Raw genomic sequence first — 14,079 nt, forward strand, 5'->3', positions numbered from 1 at the left:
TAGCTGCAAGCAGGTAGGTTCGCTTCTTCTCCCCTTAGTCCCTCGTAGCAGTGAGTCTGTTGCCAGCAGATCTCACTGAAAATAAAAAACCTAAACTATTACTTTCTTTCTAGGAGCTCAGGAGAGCCTCCTAGTGTGCATCCAGCTCGGCCGGGAACAAGATTCTAACTGACGTCTGGAGGAGGGTCATAGGGGGAGGAGCCAGTGCACACCAGGTAGTCCTAAAGCTTTCTTTAGTTGTGCCCAGTCTCCTGCGGAGCCGCTATTCCCCATGGTCCTTACGGAGTCCCCAGCATCCACTTAGGACGTTAGAGAAATGAGTTTTATGGTAAGAACTTACCTTTGTTAAAACTCTATCTGCGAGGTACACTGGGCTCCACAAGTCTGGACAATGGGGTATAGAGTAGGATCTTGATCCGAGGCACCAACAGACTCAAAGCTTTGACTGTTCCCAGAATGCATAGCGCTGCCTCCTCTATAACCCCGCCTCCCAGCACAGGAGCTCAGTTTTAGTTAACCAGCCCAATGCAGTAGCAGGAAAAGAAATGACAACGGTTAGTAGCCACATACACCACACTCTCACGACAAGAGAAGTGTCAGCGGCTAATGCCATATCAACCCAAAGAATCTAAGAGCGTCAGGGTGGGCGCCTTGTGGAGCCCAGTGTACCTCGCAGAAAGAGTTTTAACAAAGGTAAGTTCTTACCATAAAACTCGTTTTCTGCTGCGGGGTACACTGGGCTCCACAAGTCTGGACAATGGGGATGTCCTAAAGCAGTTCCTTATGGGAGGGGACGCACTATAGCGGGCACAAGAACCCTTCCGTCCAAAGGAAGCATCCTGGGAAGCGGCAGTATCGAAGGCATAGAACCTTATAAACGTGTTCCCGGAGGACCACGTAGCCGCCTTGCACAATTGATCAAGGGTCGCACCACGGTGGGCCGCCCAAGAAGGTCCAACAGACCGAGTAGAATGGGCCGTAATGTGAGCAGGAGCTGACAGACCAGCCTTCACATAAGCATGTGCAATCACCATTCTAATCCATCTGGCCAGGGTCTGCTTGTGAGCAGGCCAGCCATGTTTGTGAAATCCAAACAAAACAAAGGGAGAATCCGATTTTCGAATAGAAGCAGTTCTCTTCACATAGATACGGAGAGCCCGTACCACATCCAAAGACCGCACTTTGGGAGACAAATCAGGAGAGACAAAGGCCGGAACCACAATCTCCTGATTAAGGTGGAACGAAGAAACCACCTTAGGTAAATATCCGGGACGAGTCCTAAGAACCGCCCGGTCACGGTGAAAAATCAGATATGGGGAACTACTAGACAAGGCACCCAGATCCGACACTCTTCTAGTAGAGGCAATAGCCAGCAAGAACACCACCTTAAGGGAAAGCCACTTAAGGTCAGCTGAACCAAGAGGTTCAAATGGAGGCTCCTGCAACTCCTCCAAAACAACCGACAAGTCCCAAGGAGCCACAGGCGGGACATAGGGAGGTTGGATACACAACACACCCTGAGTGAAAGTATGAACATCAGGTAAAGTTGCAATCTTTCTCTGAAACCACACCGACAAGGCAGAAATATGAACCTTGAGGGAGGCCAGACGCAGGCCTAAATCTAGGCCCTGCTGCAGAAAAGCCAAAAGTTTGTCTGTACTAAACTTGGAAACATCATAATTGTTAGATGCGCACCAAACAAAGTATGAATGCCAGACCCTATGGTAAATCCGAGCAGAAGCCGGTTTCCAGGCCCGCAACATAGTTTTAATGACCTCTTCAGAAAATCCCTTAGCCCTCAAGCCGGAAGCTTCCAGAGCCACGCTGTCAAAGATAGCCGGGCTAGGTCCTGGTAGACACAAGGGCCCTGAACGAGGAGGCCTGGGCGTTGTGGAAGTAGAAGTGGACGCTCTGACAATAGGCCTTGCAGGTCTGAGAACCAGTGCCGTCTGGGCCACGCCGGAGCTATGAGAAGCAGATTTCCTTTTTCTTGCTTGAACTTCCGAATTACCCTGGGCAGGAGTGACACCGGAGGGAACACGTACGGCAGCCGAAACCTCCATGGCACCGCCAGCGCATCCACGAATGCTGCTTGAGGATCCCTTGTCCTTGCTCCGAAGACCGGAACCTTGTGATTGTGTCGAGACGCCATCAGATCCACATCTGGGAGACCCCACCTTTCCACGAGGAGTTGAAACACTTCTGGATGGAGGCCCCACTTGCCGGCATGCACATCCTGACGACTGAGAAAGTCCGCTTCCCAATTCAGGACTCCCAGAATGAATATTGCCGGTAGATGGCGTTCTGCCCACTGTAGAATCCGTGAGGCTTCCTTCATTGACAAACGGCTTTGAGTGCCGCCTTGATGATTTATATAAGCCACTGTGGTGGCGTTGTCCGACTGTACTTGAACAGGACGGTTCTGAATTAAATGCTGGGCCAGGTTCAAAGCATTGAAGACCGCCCGCAACTCCAGAATGTTGATTGAGAGGAGAGATTCCTCCTTGGTACACTGACCCTGTAAGGAGTGCTGCTCCAGCACCGCGCCACAACCTCTTAGACTGGCATCTGTCGTCAACAGGACCCAGTTGGATATCCAGAAGGGACGGCCCCTGCACAATTGTTGGTCCTGGAGCCACCAGAGCAGCGACAGACGGACCTCCGGAGTCAATGAGATCATTTGAGACCTGATCCGGTGAGGCAGGCCGTCCCACTTGGCTAGAATCAGCTTCTGGAGGGGGCGAGAATGGAATTGAGTATACTCCACCATGCTGACACCATGAGGCCCAGCACCTGCATCGCCGAATGTATCGACACTTGCGGACGAGAGAGGAAGCAACGAATCCTGTCCTGAAGCTTCAGGACTTTCTCCTAAGAGAAGAACAACCTCTGGTTGTGAGTGTCCAACAACGCTCCCAGGTGCACCATGCTCTGAGCAGGGACCAGTGAGGATTTCGTCCAGTTGATGAGCCACCCGTGGGCTTGTAGAAACCGGATCGTCATATCCAGATGACACAGGAGAAGATCTGGGGAATTTGCCAGGATTAACAAGTCGTCCAGATACGGCAGTATCCTGACCCCTTGACGGAGGAGTACCACCGTCATCACCGCCATAACTTTGGTGAAGACTCGCGGAGCCGTTGTTAAACCAAAAGGTAACGCCCGAAACTGGTAATGGATGTTGCCAAAAGCAAACCTCAAATATTGTTGATATGACACTGCTATAGGAATATGCAGGTAAGCATCCTGTATGTCCAAGGAGACCATGTAGTCCCCAGGTTCCAAGTCCAGAACTATAGAGCGAAGGGTTTCCATACGGAACTTGGAAATCTTCACAAACCTGTTCAATGCCTTGAGGTGAGAATGGGCCGGGAGGACCCATTCGGTTTCGGGACTAGAAACAGCGGAGAATAGTACCCCCGGCCCCTCTGAGCAAGAGGCACCTGTACTACGACTCCTGTATCCAGGAGGGTCTGTACCACAGAGTGTAGAGTTTTTGCCTTTGTCCGGTCCAAAAGGGACATCTGTCTGGCAAAATCGATGAGGGGGGCGGTTTTTGAAGGCAATGGCGTAACCTCGAGTGACGACTTCCCGTACCCAGGCATCTGAAGTGGTCTTCAACAATTCCTGAGTATACCCTAGAAGCCCGCCCCCCACCCTGGGATCCCCCAGAAGGAGGCCCGCCCCGTCATGCGGTAGGCTTATCGGTCTTGGCAGCTGGCTGACGGGTAGCCCAGGCTCTTTTGGGCTTCGGCTTACCAGGTTTGGAAGTGCGGGCCTGCTTATGGTATGCCTGACCTTTTGCTTTACCTGAAGGACGAAAGGACGTACCTTTAGCCTTCGACACAGAAGGAGCGGTATTAGGTAGACAGGCAGTTTTGGCAGTAGCCAAGTCAGCCACTATCTTATTTAAGTTCTCCCCAAACAGAATATCTCCCTTGAAAGGGAGTACCATCAGGGTTTTTCTAGAGTCCAGATCCACAGACCAGGATCTCAGCCACAATATCCGGCGAGCCAGGACTGACGTAGTAGAGGCCTTGGCTGCCAGGATACCGGCATCAGAAGCCGCCTCTTTAATATATTGAGAAACTGAGAGAGGAGATTTCAGCTTCTAACTCCAAGGCCCATGCTTCAATAGCCTCAGCAGCCCATGAAGCTGCAATAGTAGGTCTTTGTGCAGCACCCATGAGGGTGTAGATCGCTTTTAGACAACCCCCCACACGTTTATCCGTAGGCTCTTTCAGAGACGTGACGGTAGTGACAGGTAGAGCTGAGGAAACCACCATCCTAGCCACATGTGAGTCCACTGGAGGAGGTGTTTCCCAATTCTATGACCGCTCTGGCGTGAGGGGATAGCGAGCCAGCATCTTCTTTTGAGGCACAAACTTCGTACCCGGGTTTCCCAGGGTTCCTGATGTATATCCACTAGGTGATCAGAGTGAGGTAAAACCTGTTTAACCACCTTCTGACGCTTGAACCTATCTGGTTTCTTAGAAGGCACGGATGGCTCGGGATCATCCGTAATCTTCAGAATTAACTTAATAGCCTCCACAAGGTCAGGAACATCCACATGTGAACTACCCTCCCCATCAGCTGTATCTGAGTCAGAACCTGTGGGGTCAGTGTAAGTGCCGTCCTCATCAGACGAGGTGTCAGTGACAGCAGTGGATTGTGAGGAGACGAGCGCTCGCTTAGAGGACCTCTTGGACTTAGGCGAGCGTTGGTCAGACTTTTTAATAGTCAAGGACTGGTTCAACTTCTTTAATTGAGCAGATAAATCGTCCACCCACGGCGGGTTAGCTGCAGGGCCCACATACGGTTGTACCGGCATTGGGGGGCCCATAGGGGGTGTTAGTTTATAAACTAGCGTATGCAGAAGCGTGGAAAAAGCGGCCCACAGTGGGTCAGTATGTGCCTCCGTTGCCACAGTCCCACTGGGGGGCAAGGAGCCCCCAGAACCAGAGCCCACAGCTGCTATATTCTCCTCGTATGTGCCTGTGGCTTCAGCAACACCAGCAGTGTGTTCCGCCCCAGAACCGTTACCCTCAGAAGCAGACATGATATAACTTGCAGTATGAGGTAACACAGTACAATTATCAGCAGCACAATATCCCAAACCCCTGCGCAGTGTAGTCAGCACTAGCAGAGATAAAGGAGAGATATGGTGACCAAATCACAGAGAAAAATACGTAATACAGTATATCTTTGTGAAAATCCTATATTAGATAACACCTGATGCACCAAGCCCCCTCAGGTTATAGAATATAGTGATAGCAAGTTGAGTGAAAGACACGAGATGGACACCACTCAGCTATCAGATGAACACACAGAAAGTCACAGTTTGTACAATACAGAGGTTATTACTGACAATAATACTGCACTAGACTAGCTTACACAGCTATATAACAGTAGATATAACAGTACACAGTAAGAACTGGATGTATATCACAGGGTAATTGTACTAGAAAACCCTGACTAAATGCACTCTTTCTTAACTATCACTGTCTAAAAAGGCAGGTAGAATACTTAAGTGTCATGTAAAGGCACAGCGCTGACAACCAGGCGGCTTTACATAGGAGGATTTGCCCAAGCAGTCCCAGGAACAGTGAGCTGAGGAGTAATGGCGCCACAGACACTGACTGGGAGTGAGGAAAAGACAGATATGCAGCTCCAGGGCGGGAACACTTGCTGGAAATGGCGCCCTGGGGCTGGGGGAGGGGCTTCCGGTCTAAGCCTTATCCCCCTTGCTGGCAAAACCACCGGGTACTGTGGGCAATATAAGAAGTGGTTTAGAGAGAAAACCTGACCTGCGCTCATGCCCTGGTGATCTAGTGGGATCGCCTGTATCCACAGTGTCCACCTCCAGCGCCCGCGGCCCGCCTCCCACTGACCGCGCCGGATCGCGATAAAGACTGGGTCCCGCGAGCGGGACCCACTTACCACCTCCAGAAGCGCGGCCACGCGATCCTGGAGAGCCCCAGCCGTGTGTGTCTAACATGAAGAAAACCGGAGCCTCCGCTGTAGGTACCCGGCAAACAGGGCTCGGGAGTGTACAGCGCCGCTGGGGAGAGCAGGAGCTGCAGCAGTGAATGTCACAAGACATTTACCACCGCTGCTGCCCTTGAAGTCTTCGCTTTTTACCTCATAAAAATAAGAATTTACTCACCGGTAATTCTATTTCTCGTAGTCCGTAGTGGATGCTGGGAACTCCGTAAGGACCATGGGGAATAGCGGGCTCCGAAGGAGGCTGGGCACTCTAGAAAGATCTTAGACTACCTGGTGTGCACTGGCTCCTCCCACCATGACCCTCCTCCAAGCCTCAGTTAGGTACTGTGCCCGGACGAGCGTACACAATAAGGAAGGATTTTGAATCCCGGGTAAGACTCATACCAGCCACACCAATCACACCGTACAACTCGTGATATGAAACACAGTTAACAGTATGAAACAATAGAGCCTCTCAACAGATGGCTCAACAATAACCCGATTTAGTTAACAATAACTATGTACAAGTATTGCAGATAAACCGCACTTGGGATGGGCGCCCAGCATCCACTACGGACTACGAGAAATAGAATTACCGGTGAGTAAATTCTTATTTTCTCTAACGTCCTAGTGGATGCTGGGAACTCCGTAAGGACCATGGGGATTATACCAAAGCTCCCAAACGGGCGGGAGAGTGCGGATGACTCTGCAGCACTGAATGAGAGAACTCCAGGTCCTCCTCAGCCAGGGTATCAAATTTGTAGAATTTTGCAAACGTGTTTGCCCCTGACCAAGTAGCTGCTCGGCAAAGTTGTAAAGCCGAGACCCCTCGGGCAGCCGCCCAAGATGAGCCCACCTTCCTTGTGGAATGGGCATTGACAGATTTTGGCTGTGGCAGGCCTGCCACAGTATGTGCAAGCTGAATTGTACTACAAATCCAACGAGCAATAGTCTGCTTAGAAGCAGGAGCACTCAGCTTGTTAGGTGCATATAGGATGAACAGCGAGTCAGATTTTCTGACTCTAGCCGTTCTGGAAACATATATTTTCAGTGCCCTGACAACGTCTAGCAACTTGGAGTCCTCCAAGTCCCTAGTAGCCTAGGCACCACAATAGGCTGGTTCAGGTGAAACGCTGACACCACCTTTGGGAGAAACTGGGGACGAGTCCTCAATTCTGCCCTATCCATATGGAAAATCATATAAAGGGCTTTTACAAGACAAAGCCGCCAACTTTGATACTCGCCTGGCAGAAGCCAAGGCCAATAACATAACCACCTTCCACGTGAGATATTTCAGATCCACGGTTTTTAGTGGTTCAAACCAATGTGATTTTAAGAAACTCAACACCACGTTGAGATCCCAAGGTGCCACAGGAGGCACAAACGGGGGCTGACTCTGCAGCACTCCTTTTATAAATGTCTGAACTTCAGGTACTGAAGCTAGTTCTTTTTGAAAGAAAATCGACAGAGCCGAGATCTGTACCTTAATGGAACCCAATTTAAGGCCCATAGTCACTCCTGCTTGCAGGAAATGCAGAAATCGACCTAGTTGAAATTCCTCTGTTGGGGCCCTTTTGGCCTCACACCATGCAACATATTTTCGCCATATGCGGTGATAATGAGTTGCTGTAACCTCTTTCCTGGCTTTAGTAAGCGTAGGAATGACTTCCTCCGGAATGCCCTTTTCCTTCAGGATCCGGCGTTCAACCGCCATGCCGACAAACGCAGCTGCGGTAAGTCTTGGAACAGACAGGGCCCCTGCTGCCGCAGGTCCTGTCTGAGTGGCAGAGGCCATGGGTCCTCTGATATAAATTCTTGAAGTTCTGGGTACCAAGCTCTTCTTGGCCATCCACGAGTATCGTTCTTACTCCTCGCCTTCTTATTATTCTCAGTACCTTTGGTATGAGAGGCAGAGGGGAGAACACATAAACCGACTGGTACACCCACGGTGTTACCAGAGCGTCCATAGCTATCGCCTGAGGGTCCCTTGACCCGGTGCAATATCTTTTATAGCTTTTTGTTGAGGCGGGACGCCATCATGTCCACCTGTGGCCTTTCCCAATGGTGTACAATCCTATTGGAAGACTTCTGGAGGAAGTCCCCATTCTCCCGGGTGGAGGTCGTGTCTGTTGAGAAGATCTGCTTCCCAGTTGTCCACTCCGGGAATGAACACTGCTGACAGTGCTAACACATGATTTTCCGCCTATCGGAGAATCCTTGTGGCTTCTGCCATCGCCATCCTGCTTCTTGTGCCGCCCTGTTGGTTTACATGGGCGACTGCCGTGATGTTGTCTGATTGGATCAGTACCGGCTGGTTTTGAAGCAGAGGCCTTGCCGGCCTCAGGGCATTGTAAATGGCCCTCAGGTCCAGAATATTTATGTGTAGGGAAATAACCTGACTTGACCAAAGTCCCTGGAAATTTCTTCCCTGTGTGACTGCCTCCCAGCCTCAAAGGCTGGAATCCATGGTCACTAGGACCTAGTCCTGTATGCCGAACCTGCGGCCCTCTTGAAGATGGGCACTCTGCAGCCACCACAGTAGAGATACCCTGGTCCTTGGAGACAGGGTTATCAGCCTATGCATCGGAAGATGCGATCCGGACCACTTGTCCAACAGGTCCCTCTGAAAAGTTCTTGTACGGAACCTGCCTAATGGGATTGCTTCGTAGGAAGCTACCATTTTTCCCAGGACTCGCGTGCAATGATGCACCGCTACCTATTTTGGCTTCAGGAGGTCTCTGACTAGAGATGACAACTCCTTGGCTTTCTCCTCCGGGAGAAACACTATTTCTGGTTTATGTCCAGAACCATCCCCAGGAACAGTAGACGTGTCATAGGAACCAGCTGTGACTTTGGACTGTTTAGAATCCAACCATGCTGTTGTAGCACTTTCCAAAATAGTGCTACCCCGACTACCAACTGCTCCTTGGACCTCGCCCTTATAACGAGATTGTCCAAGTACGGGATAATTACAACTCCCTTTTTTTTTTTGAAGGAGTATCAACATTTCGGCCATTACCTTGATAAAACACCCTCGGTGCCATGTACAGTCCAAACGGCAGTGTCTGGACTTGGTAATGGTAATCCTGTACCACAAATCTGAGGTACTCCTGGCGAGGATGGTAAATGGGGACATGCAGGTAAGCATCCTTGATGTCCCAGGATACCATGTAATCCCCCTCGTCCAGGCTTGGAATAACCGCCCTGAGCGATTCCATCTTGAACTTGAATTTTTGTGTTCAAGGATTTTAAATATAAAATGGGTCACACCGAACCATGCGGTTTCGGTACCCCAACCCGTGTGGAATAGTAACCCCGTCCTTGTTGAAGTAGGGGCACCTTGAGTATTACCTGCTGGGAATACCGCTTATTAATTGCCTCTAGCACAGCCTCCCTGCCTGAGGGAGTTGTCAGCAAGGCATATTTTAGGAAACGGCTGGGGGGAGACATCTCGAATTCCAGCTTGTACCCCTGAAATACTACTTGAAAGAAACAGGGATCCACCTGTTAGCGAGCCCACTAATTGCTGAAATTTTTGAGACGGCCCCCCACCGTACCTGGCTACACCTGTGGAGCACCCGCGTCATGGTGTGGCCTCACAGGAGGCGGGGGAAGAATCTTGATTCTGGGAACAGGCTGACTGGTGCAGCTTTTTTCCCTCTACCCTTGTCTCTGTACAGAAAGGAAGCGCCATTTGTTTCTGAAGCCGAAAGGACTGTACTTTGTCTGTGAGGAAACCTGAGGTAAAATTATTTCTTCCCAGCAGTTGCTGTGGATACGAGGTCCCAGAGACCATCCCCAAATAATTCCTCACCCTTATAAGGCTCTCTATGCGCTTTTTAAGTCAGCATCACCTGTCCAGTGACAGGTCTCTAATACCCTCCTGACAGAATGGACATTACATTTATTTTGGATGCCAGCCGGCAAAATATCCCTCTGTGCATCCCCCATATATAAGACGACGTCTTTAATATGTTTTTATGTTTGCCAACTAGTATCCCTGTTTGACAGGGTCACCGACCACGCTGCAGCAGCACTATCTGCAGGTCTCAGTCTAGTACCTGAGTGTGTAAATACAGACTTCAGGATAGCCTCCTGTTTTTTATCAACAGGTACCTATTAAAGTGGCCGTATCCTAAGACGGCAGTGCCACCTTTTTTGACAAACGTGTGAGCGCCTTATCCACCCTAGGGGATATCTCCCAGCGTAACTTATCCACCTGGCGGGAAAGGGTACGCCATCAGTAACTTTTTATAAATTACCAGTTTCTTAACGGGGGAACCCACGCTTTCACACACTTCATTTATTCATCTGATGGGGGAACAAAACACTGCCTGTTTTTTCTCCCCAAACCTAAAACCCATTTTTAGAGGTGCTTGGGTTAAAGTCAGAAATGTATAACACATTTTTTATTGCCGGGATCACGTCACGGATGTTCCTAGTGGATTGTGTATATGTCTCCACCTTGTCGACACTGGAGTCAGACTCCGTGTCGACATCTGTGTCTGCCATCTGAGAGAGCGGGCGTTTTTGAGCCCCTGATGGCCTTTGAGACGCCTGGGCAGGCGCGGGCTGCGAAGCCGGCTGTCCCACAGCTGTTACGTCATCCACCCTTTTATGTAAGGAGTTGACACTGTCGGTTAATACCTTTCACCTATCCATCCACTCTGGTGTCGGCCCCACAGGGGGGCGACATCACATATATCGGCCTCTGTTCTGTCACCATATAAGCCTCCTCATTCAACATGTCGACACAGCCGTACCGACACACCGCAGACACACAGGGAATGCTCTAAACGAGGACAGGACCCACAAAAGCCCTTTGGGGGGACAGAGTAAGAGTATGCCAGCACACACCAGAGCGCTATATATATATACAGGGACTAACTGAGTTATGTCCCTAATAGCTGCTTTTTATATAATATACTGTATACAGTGCCAATTTTAATGCCCCCCCTCTCTTTTCCCTCTTACTGTACTGTAGAATTGCAGGGAAGAGCCAGGGAGCTTCCTTCCAGCCGAGCTGTGAGGGAAAAATGGCGCCAGTGTGCTGAGGAGATAGGCTCCGCCCCTTTTTCGCGGCCTATTCTCCCGTTTTTTATGGAATTCTGGCAGGGGTATTTACCTCATATATAGCCCCTGGGGCCATATATTGAGGTATTTTAGCCAGCCAAGGTGTTTTTATTGCTGCCTCAGGGCGCCCCCCCCAGCGCCCTGCACCCTCAGTGACCGGAGTGTGAAGTGTGTGAGAGGAGCAATGGCGCACAGCTGCAGTGCTGTGCGCTACCTTGGTGAAGACAGAGTCTTCATGCCGCCGATTTTCCGGACCATCTTCTTGCTTCTGGCTCTGTAAGGGGGACGGCGGCGCAGCTCCGGGACCGAACATCAAGGCTGGGCCTGCGGTCGATCCCTCTGGAGCTAATGGTGTCCAGTAGCCTAAGAAGCCCAATCCGGCAGCAAGCAGGCGAGTTCGCTTCTTCTCCCCTTAGTCCCTCGCTGCAGTGAGCCTGTTGCCAGCAGTTCTCACTGAAAATAACAAATTCTAAGACTATAACTTTCTAAGAGCTCAGGAGAGCCCCTAGTGTGCATCCAACCTCGTCCGGGCACGAAATCTAACTGAGGCTTGGAGGAGGGTCATGGTGGGAGGAGCCAGTGCACACCAGGTAGTCTAAGATCTTTCTAGAGTGCCCAGCCTCCTTCGGAGCCCGCTATTCCCCATGGTCCTTACGGAGTTCCCAGCATCCACTAGGACGTTAGAGAAAAGCTTTTCTCAGGGCTGCTTGGAGCAGCCCCTCTGTTAAGTGCCTGCTTACTGCAGCACCAACTGACAAACTGAGCTCCTGTGCTGGGAGGCGGGGTTATAGAGGAGGCAGCGCTATGCATTCTGGGAACAGGCAAAGCTTTGAGTCTGTTGGTGCCTCGGATCAAGAGCCTACTCTATACCCCATTGTCCAGACTTGTGGAGCCCAGTGTACCCCGCAGCAGAAAAATGGTTAGTGCAACACAATTTAATATCTGGATTTGGAGTCCTCTGGTAAAATATCCCACTCAAATTTGGTAAGTATATAACTTGCTCATCATCATCCAGTATGAATGGTATTTCTTAAAATATCTTCCTACACTCAAACATATGAGCACAGCGGCGATGCTTTTGCATTTGAGGAGTAACTCCCGGCCAGCGCAGCTCCTGCGGCTGGCCAGAAGAACATCTTCGCTGCCCAGGTCGCAGCGGCTGCGTGTGACGTCACGCAGCCGCCGCGGCCCGCCACCCCATTCGTCTGGCCATGCCTGCATTGGCCGGACTGCGCCCCCCTAAATGGCAGCTTAGCGCCGCCGTCCAGCCCCCTCCCGCCCAGCGACCGCCTCTGCCTGTCACTCAGGCAGAGGCGATCGGTAGGGAACAACGGCCTTCGGCCGTCCAGCATGCGCCGGCGTATGCACAGATCTGACCCGATCACTGCGCTGTGATAAACTGCAGCGATCGATCAGGTCGGAATGACCCCCTATATCTTTGTCCTTAAATGTTAAAGGAGAGAGTGTCCAGTTCCAATTCCCCTGGAGTACACCTGAGAAACCACCTGCTTAACACGTTTCAGACCTGAAAAGGTCCTTCGTCAGAAGCATGGTGGTACAAACAACATTACCAATATTTATACTAAAGTTAATAAGCCTATTCGGCATAACAACGCCCCCGCTTCCTGTGTTCCTGGGCGCAAAATTTAGAAACCCACGTGTCTATACAAAAACAGTCCTAAGTCGAAACAGTGCGCTGCATCCATTCCAATGAAAACGGAAGTGACGTCTTGCATTACACCGCATTCCAAGTTCTGGAAGTGGAATAGGAAGCCCCGTTACGTCACTTCCTATAGACCAGGAAATCGTATAATGCATTCCATCGCGTTGAACTTCTCTAAAACAATCCAATTGAACAGTGTCAGAATGATTATATATCCCCATGGGAACAGGCTTTGACTAAGAGGAGCCACATTTTTTAGGCAATCCAGTATCACAGCATCATATATACTGTACATCATGCTCACATTAGTATGGGCGTGAGGTTTTATGAAGGAAATAAAAAGGTACTGGTATCCATTTCTCCTTTGTTACTATTATATACAAAAAAACAAAAGGAATATGTATTTTATATCTTATACGGTAGCCTTCTGTAAGGGTACACTGTGTATAATATATGGAAAGTTTGTAACCTATTTGTGTGTGTTAATATATATCACTGTGTAGACATCACTAGTATACGAGCTACAACACCTTATAACATGAACATGAGGTGTGGAATGCATAATTATAGCACATGTGCAAAAGATTTGGTCCCTTTAAAAAGGAAGCATAGGAAACACCGGGATTATTGGTCTGAGGAAGCCGCCGACGATTGCTTAGGCAGGGAAACGCATCACCACACCATTTGGAGAGAGAGCACAGGCTGGCTGTGTAAGGAGCGCAGGGCCGCGACACAGACGGACCAACCAGGCCGATGCGGAGAGCGCTTTACCGCCACGTGCAGCAGGAGCGTCCCAGCATTTACTACAGCCGCCAGTTACCTTACAGAAACAACATACACAGCGGTAGCTACAATCCCTTTTACCAGATATTGCAGTAATGGAGCACAGCATTTAATTGGCAGCATTGTCCCATAAAGGGATACAACGCAATTAAATAAGGAGTACAAGTGGAGAGATATTTTTGCAACAATCACCCCTCTGGATATGGCCACCTCAAAAGGATATTGACACCAGTGGCCACGAGGACAGTGAGTGTCTCCAATTCCATGAAAGTGGTAAATAAACCATTTTGCATATATAATTCACCCAACCCTTAAGCTACTAATTGCTGAGAACTATTGACAACTACTTTATTATTGCTACACATTGAACTAAATACAATTTTGGACTCAATACACACCTGTTGGTGATTGATTCTGACTAATGAGTAGCACATTGTTATTTACACTGCTGAATTTTTAATTAGTTTTTTTAATTGTGGTACAATTATATTATAGAGAGAATGCCGGCCGGCTGATGCTCATCTCTATATATTTATATATTGTATAAATTTTGTAGACAGTATGTCTTTTTGAAA

The sequence above is a fragment of the Pseudophryne corroboree genome, chromosome 1 (genome assembly GCF_028390025.1).
Source record: "Pseudophryne corroboree isolate aPseCor3 chromosome 1, aPseCor3.hap2, whole genome shotgun sequence".
Taxonomy (NCBI): Eukaryota; Metazoa; Chordata; class Amphibia; order Anura; family Myobatrachidae; genus Pseudophryne; species Pseudophryne corroboree.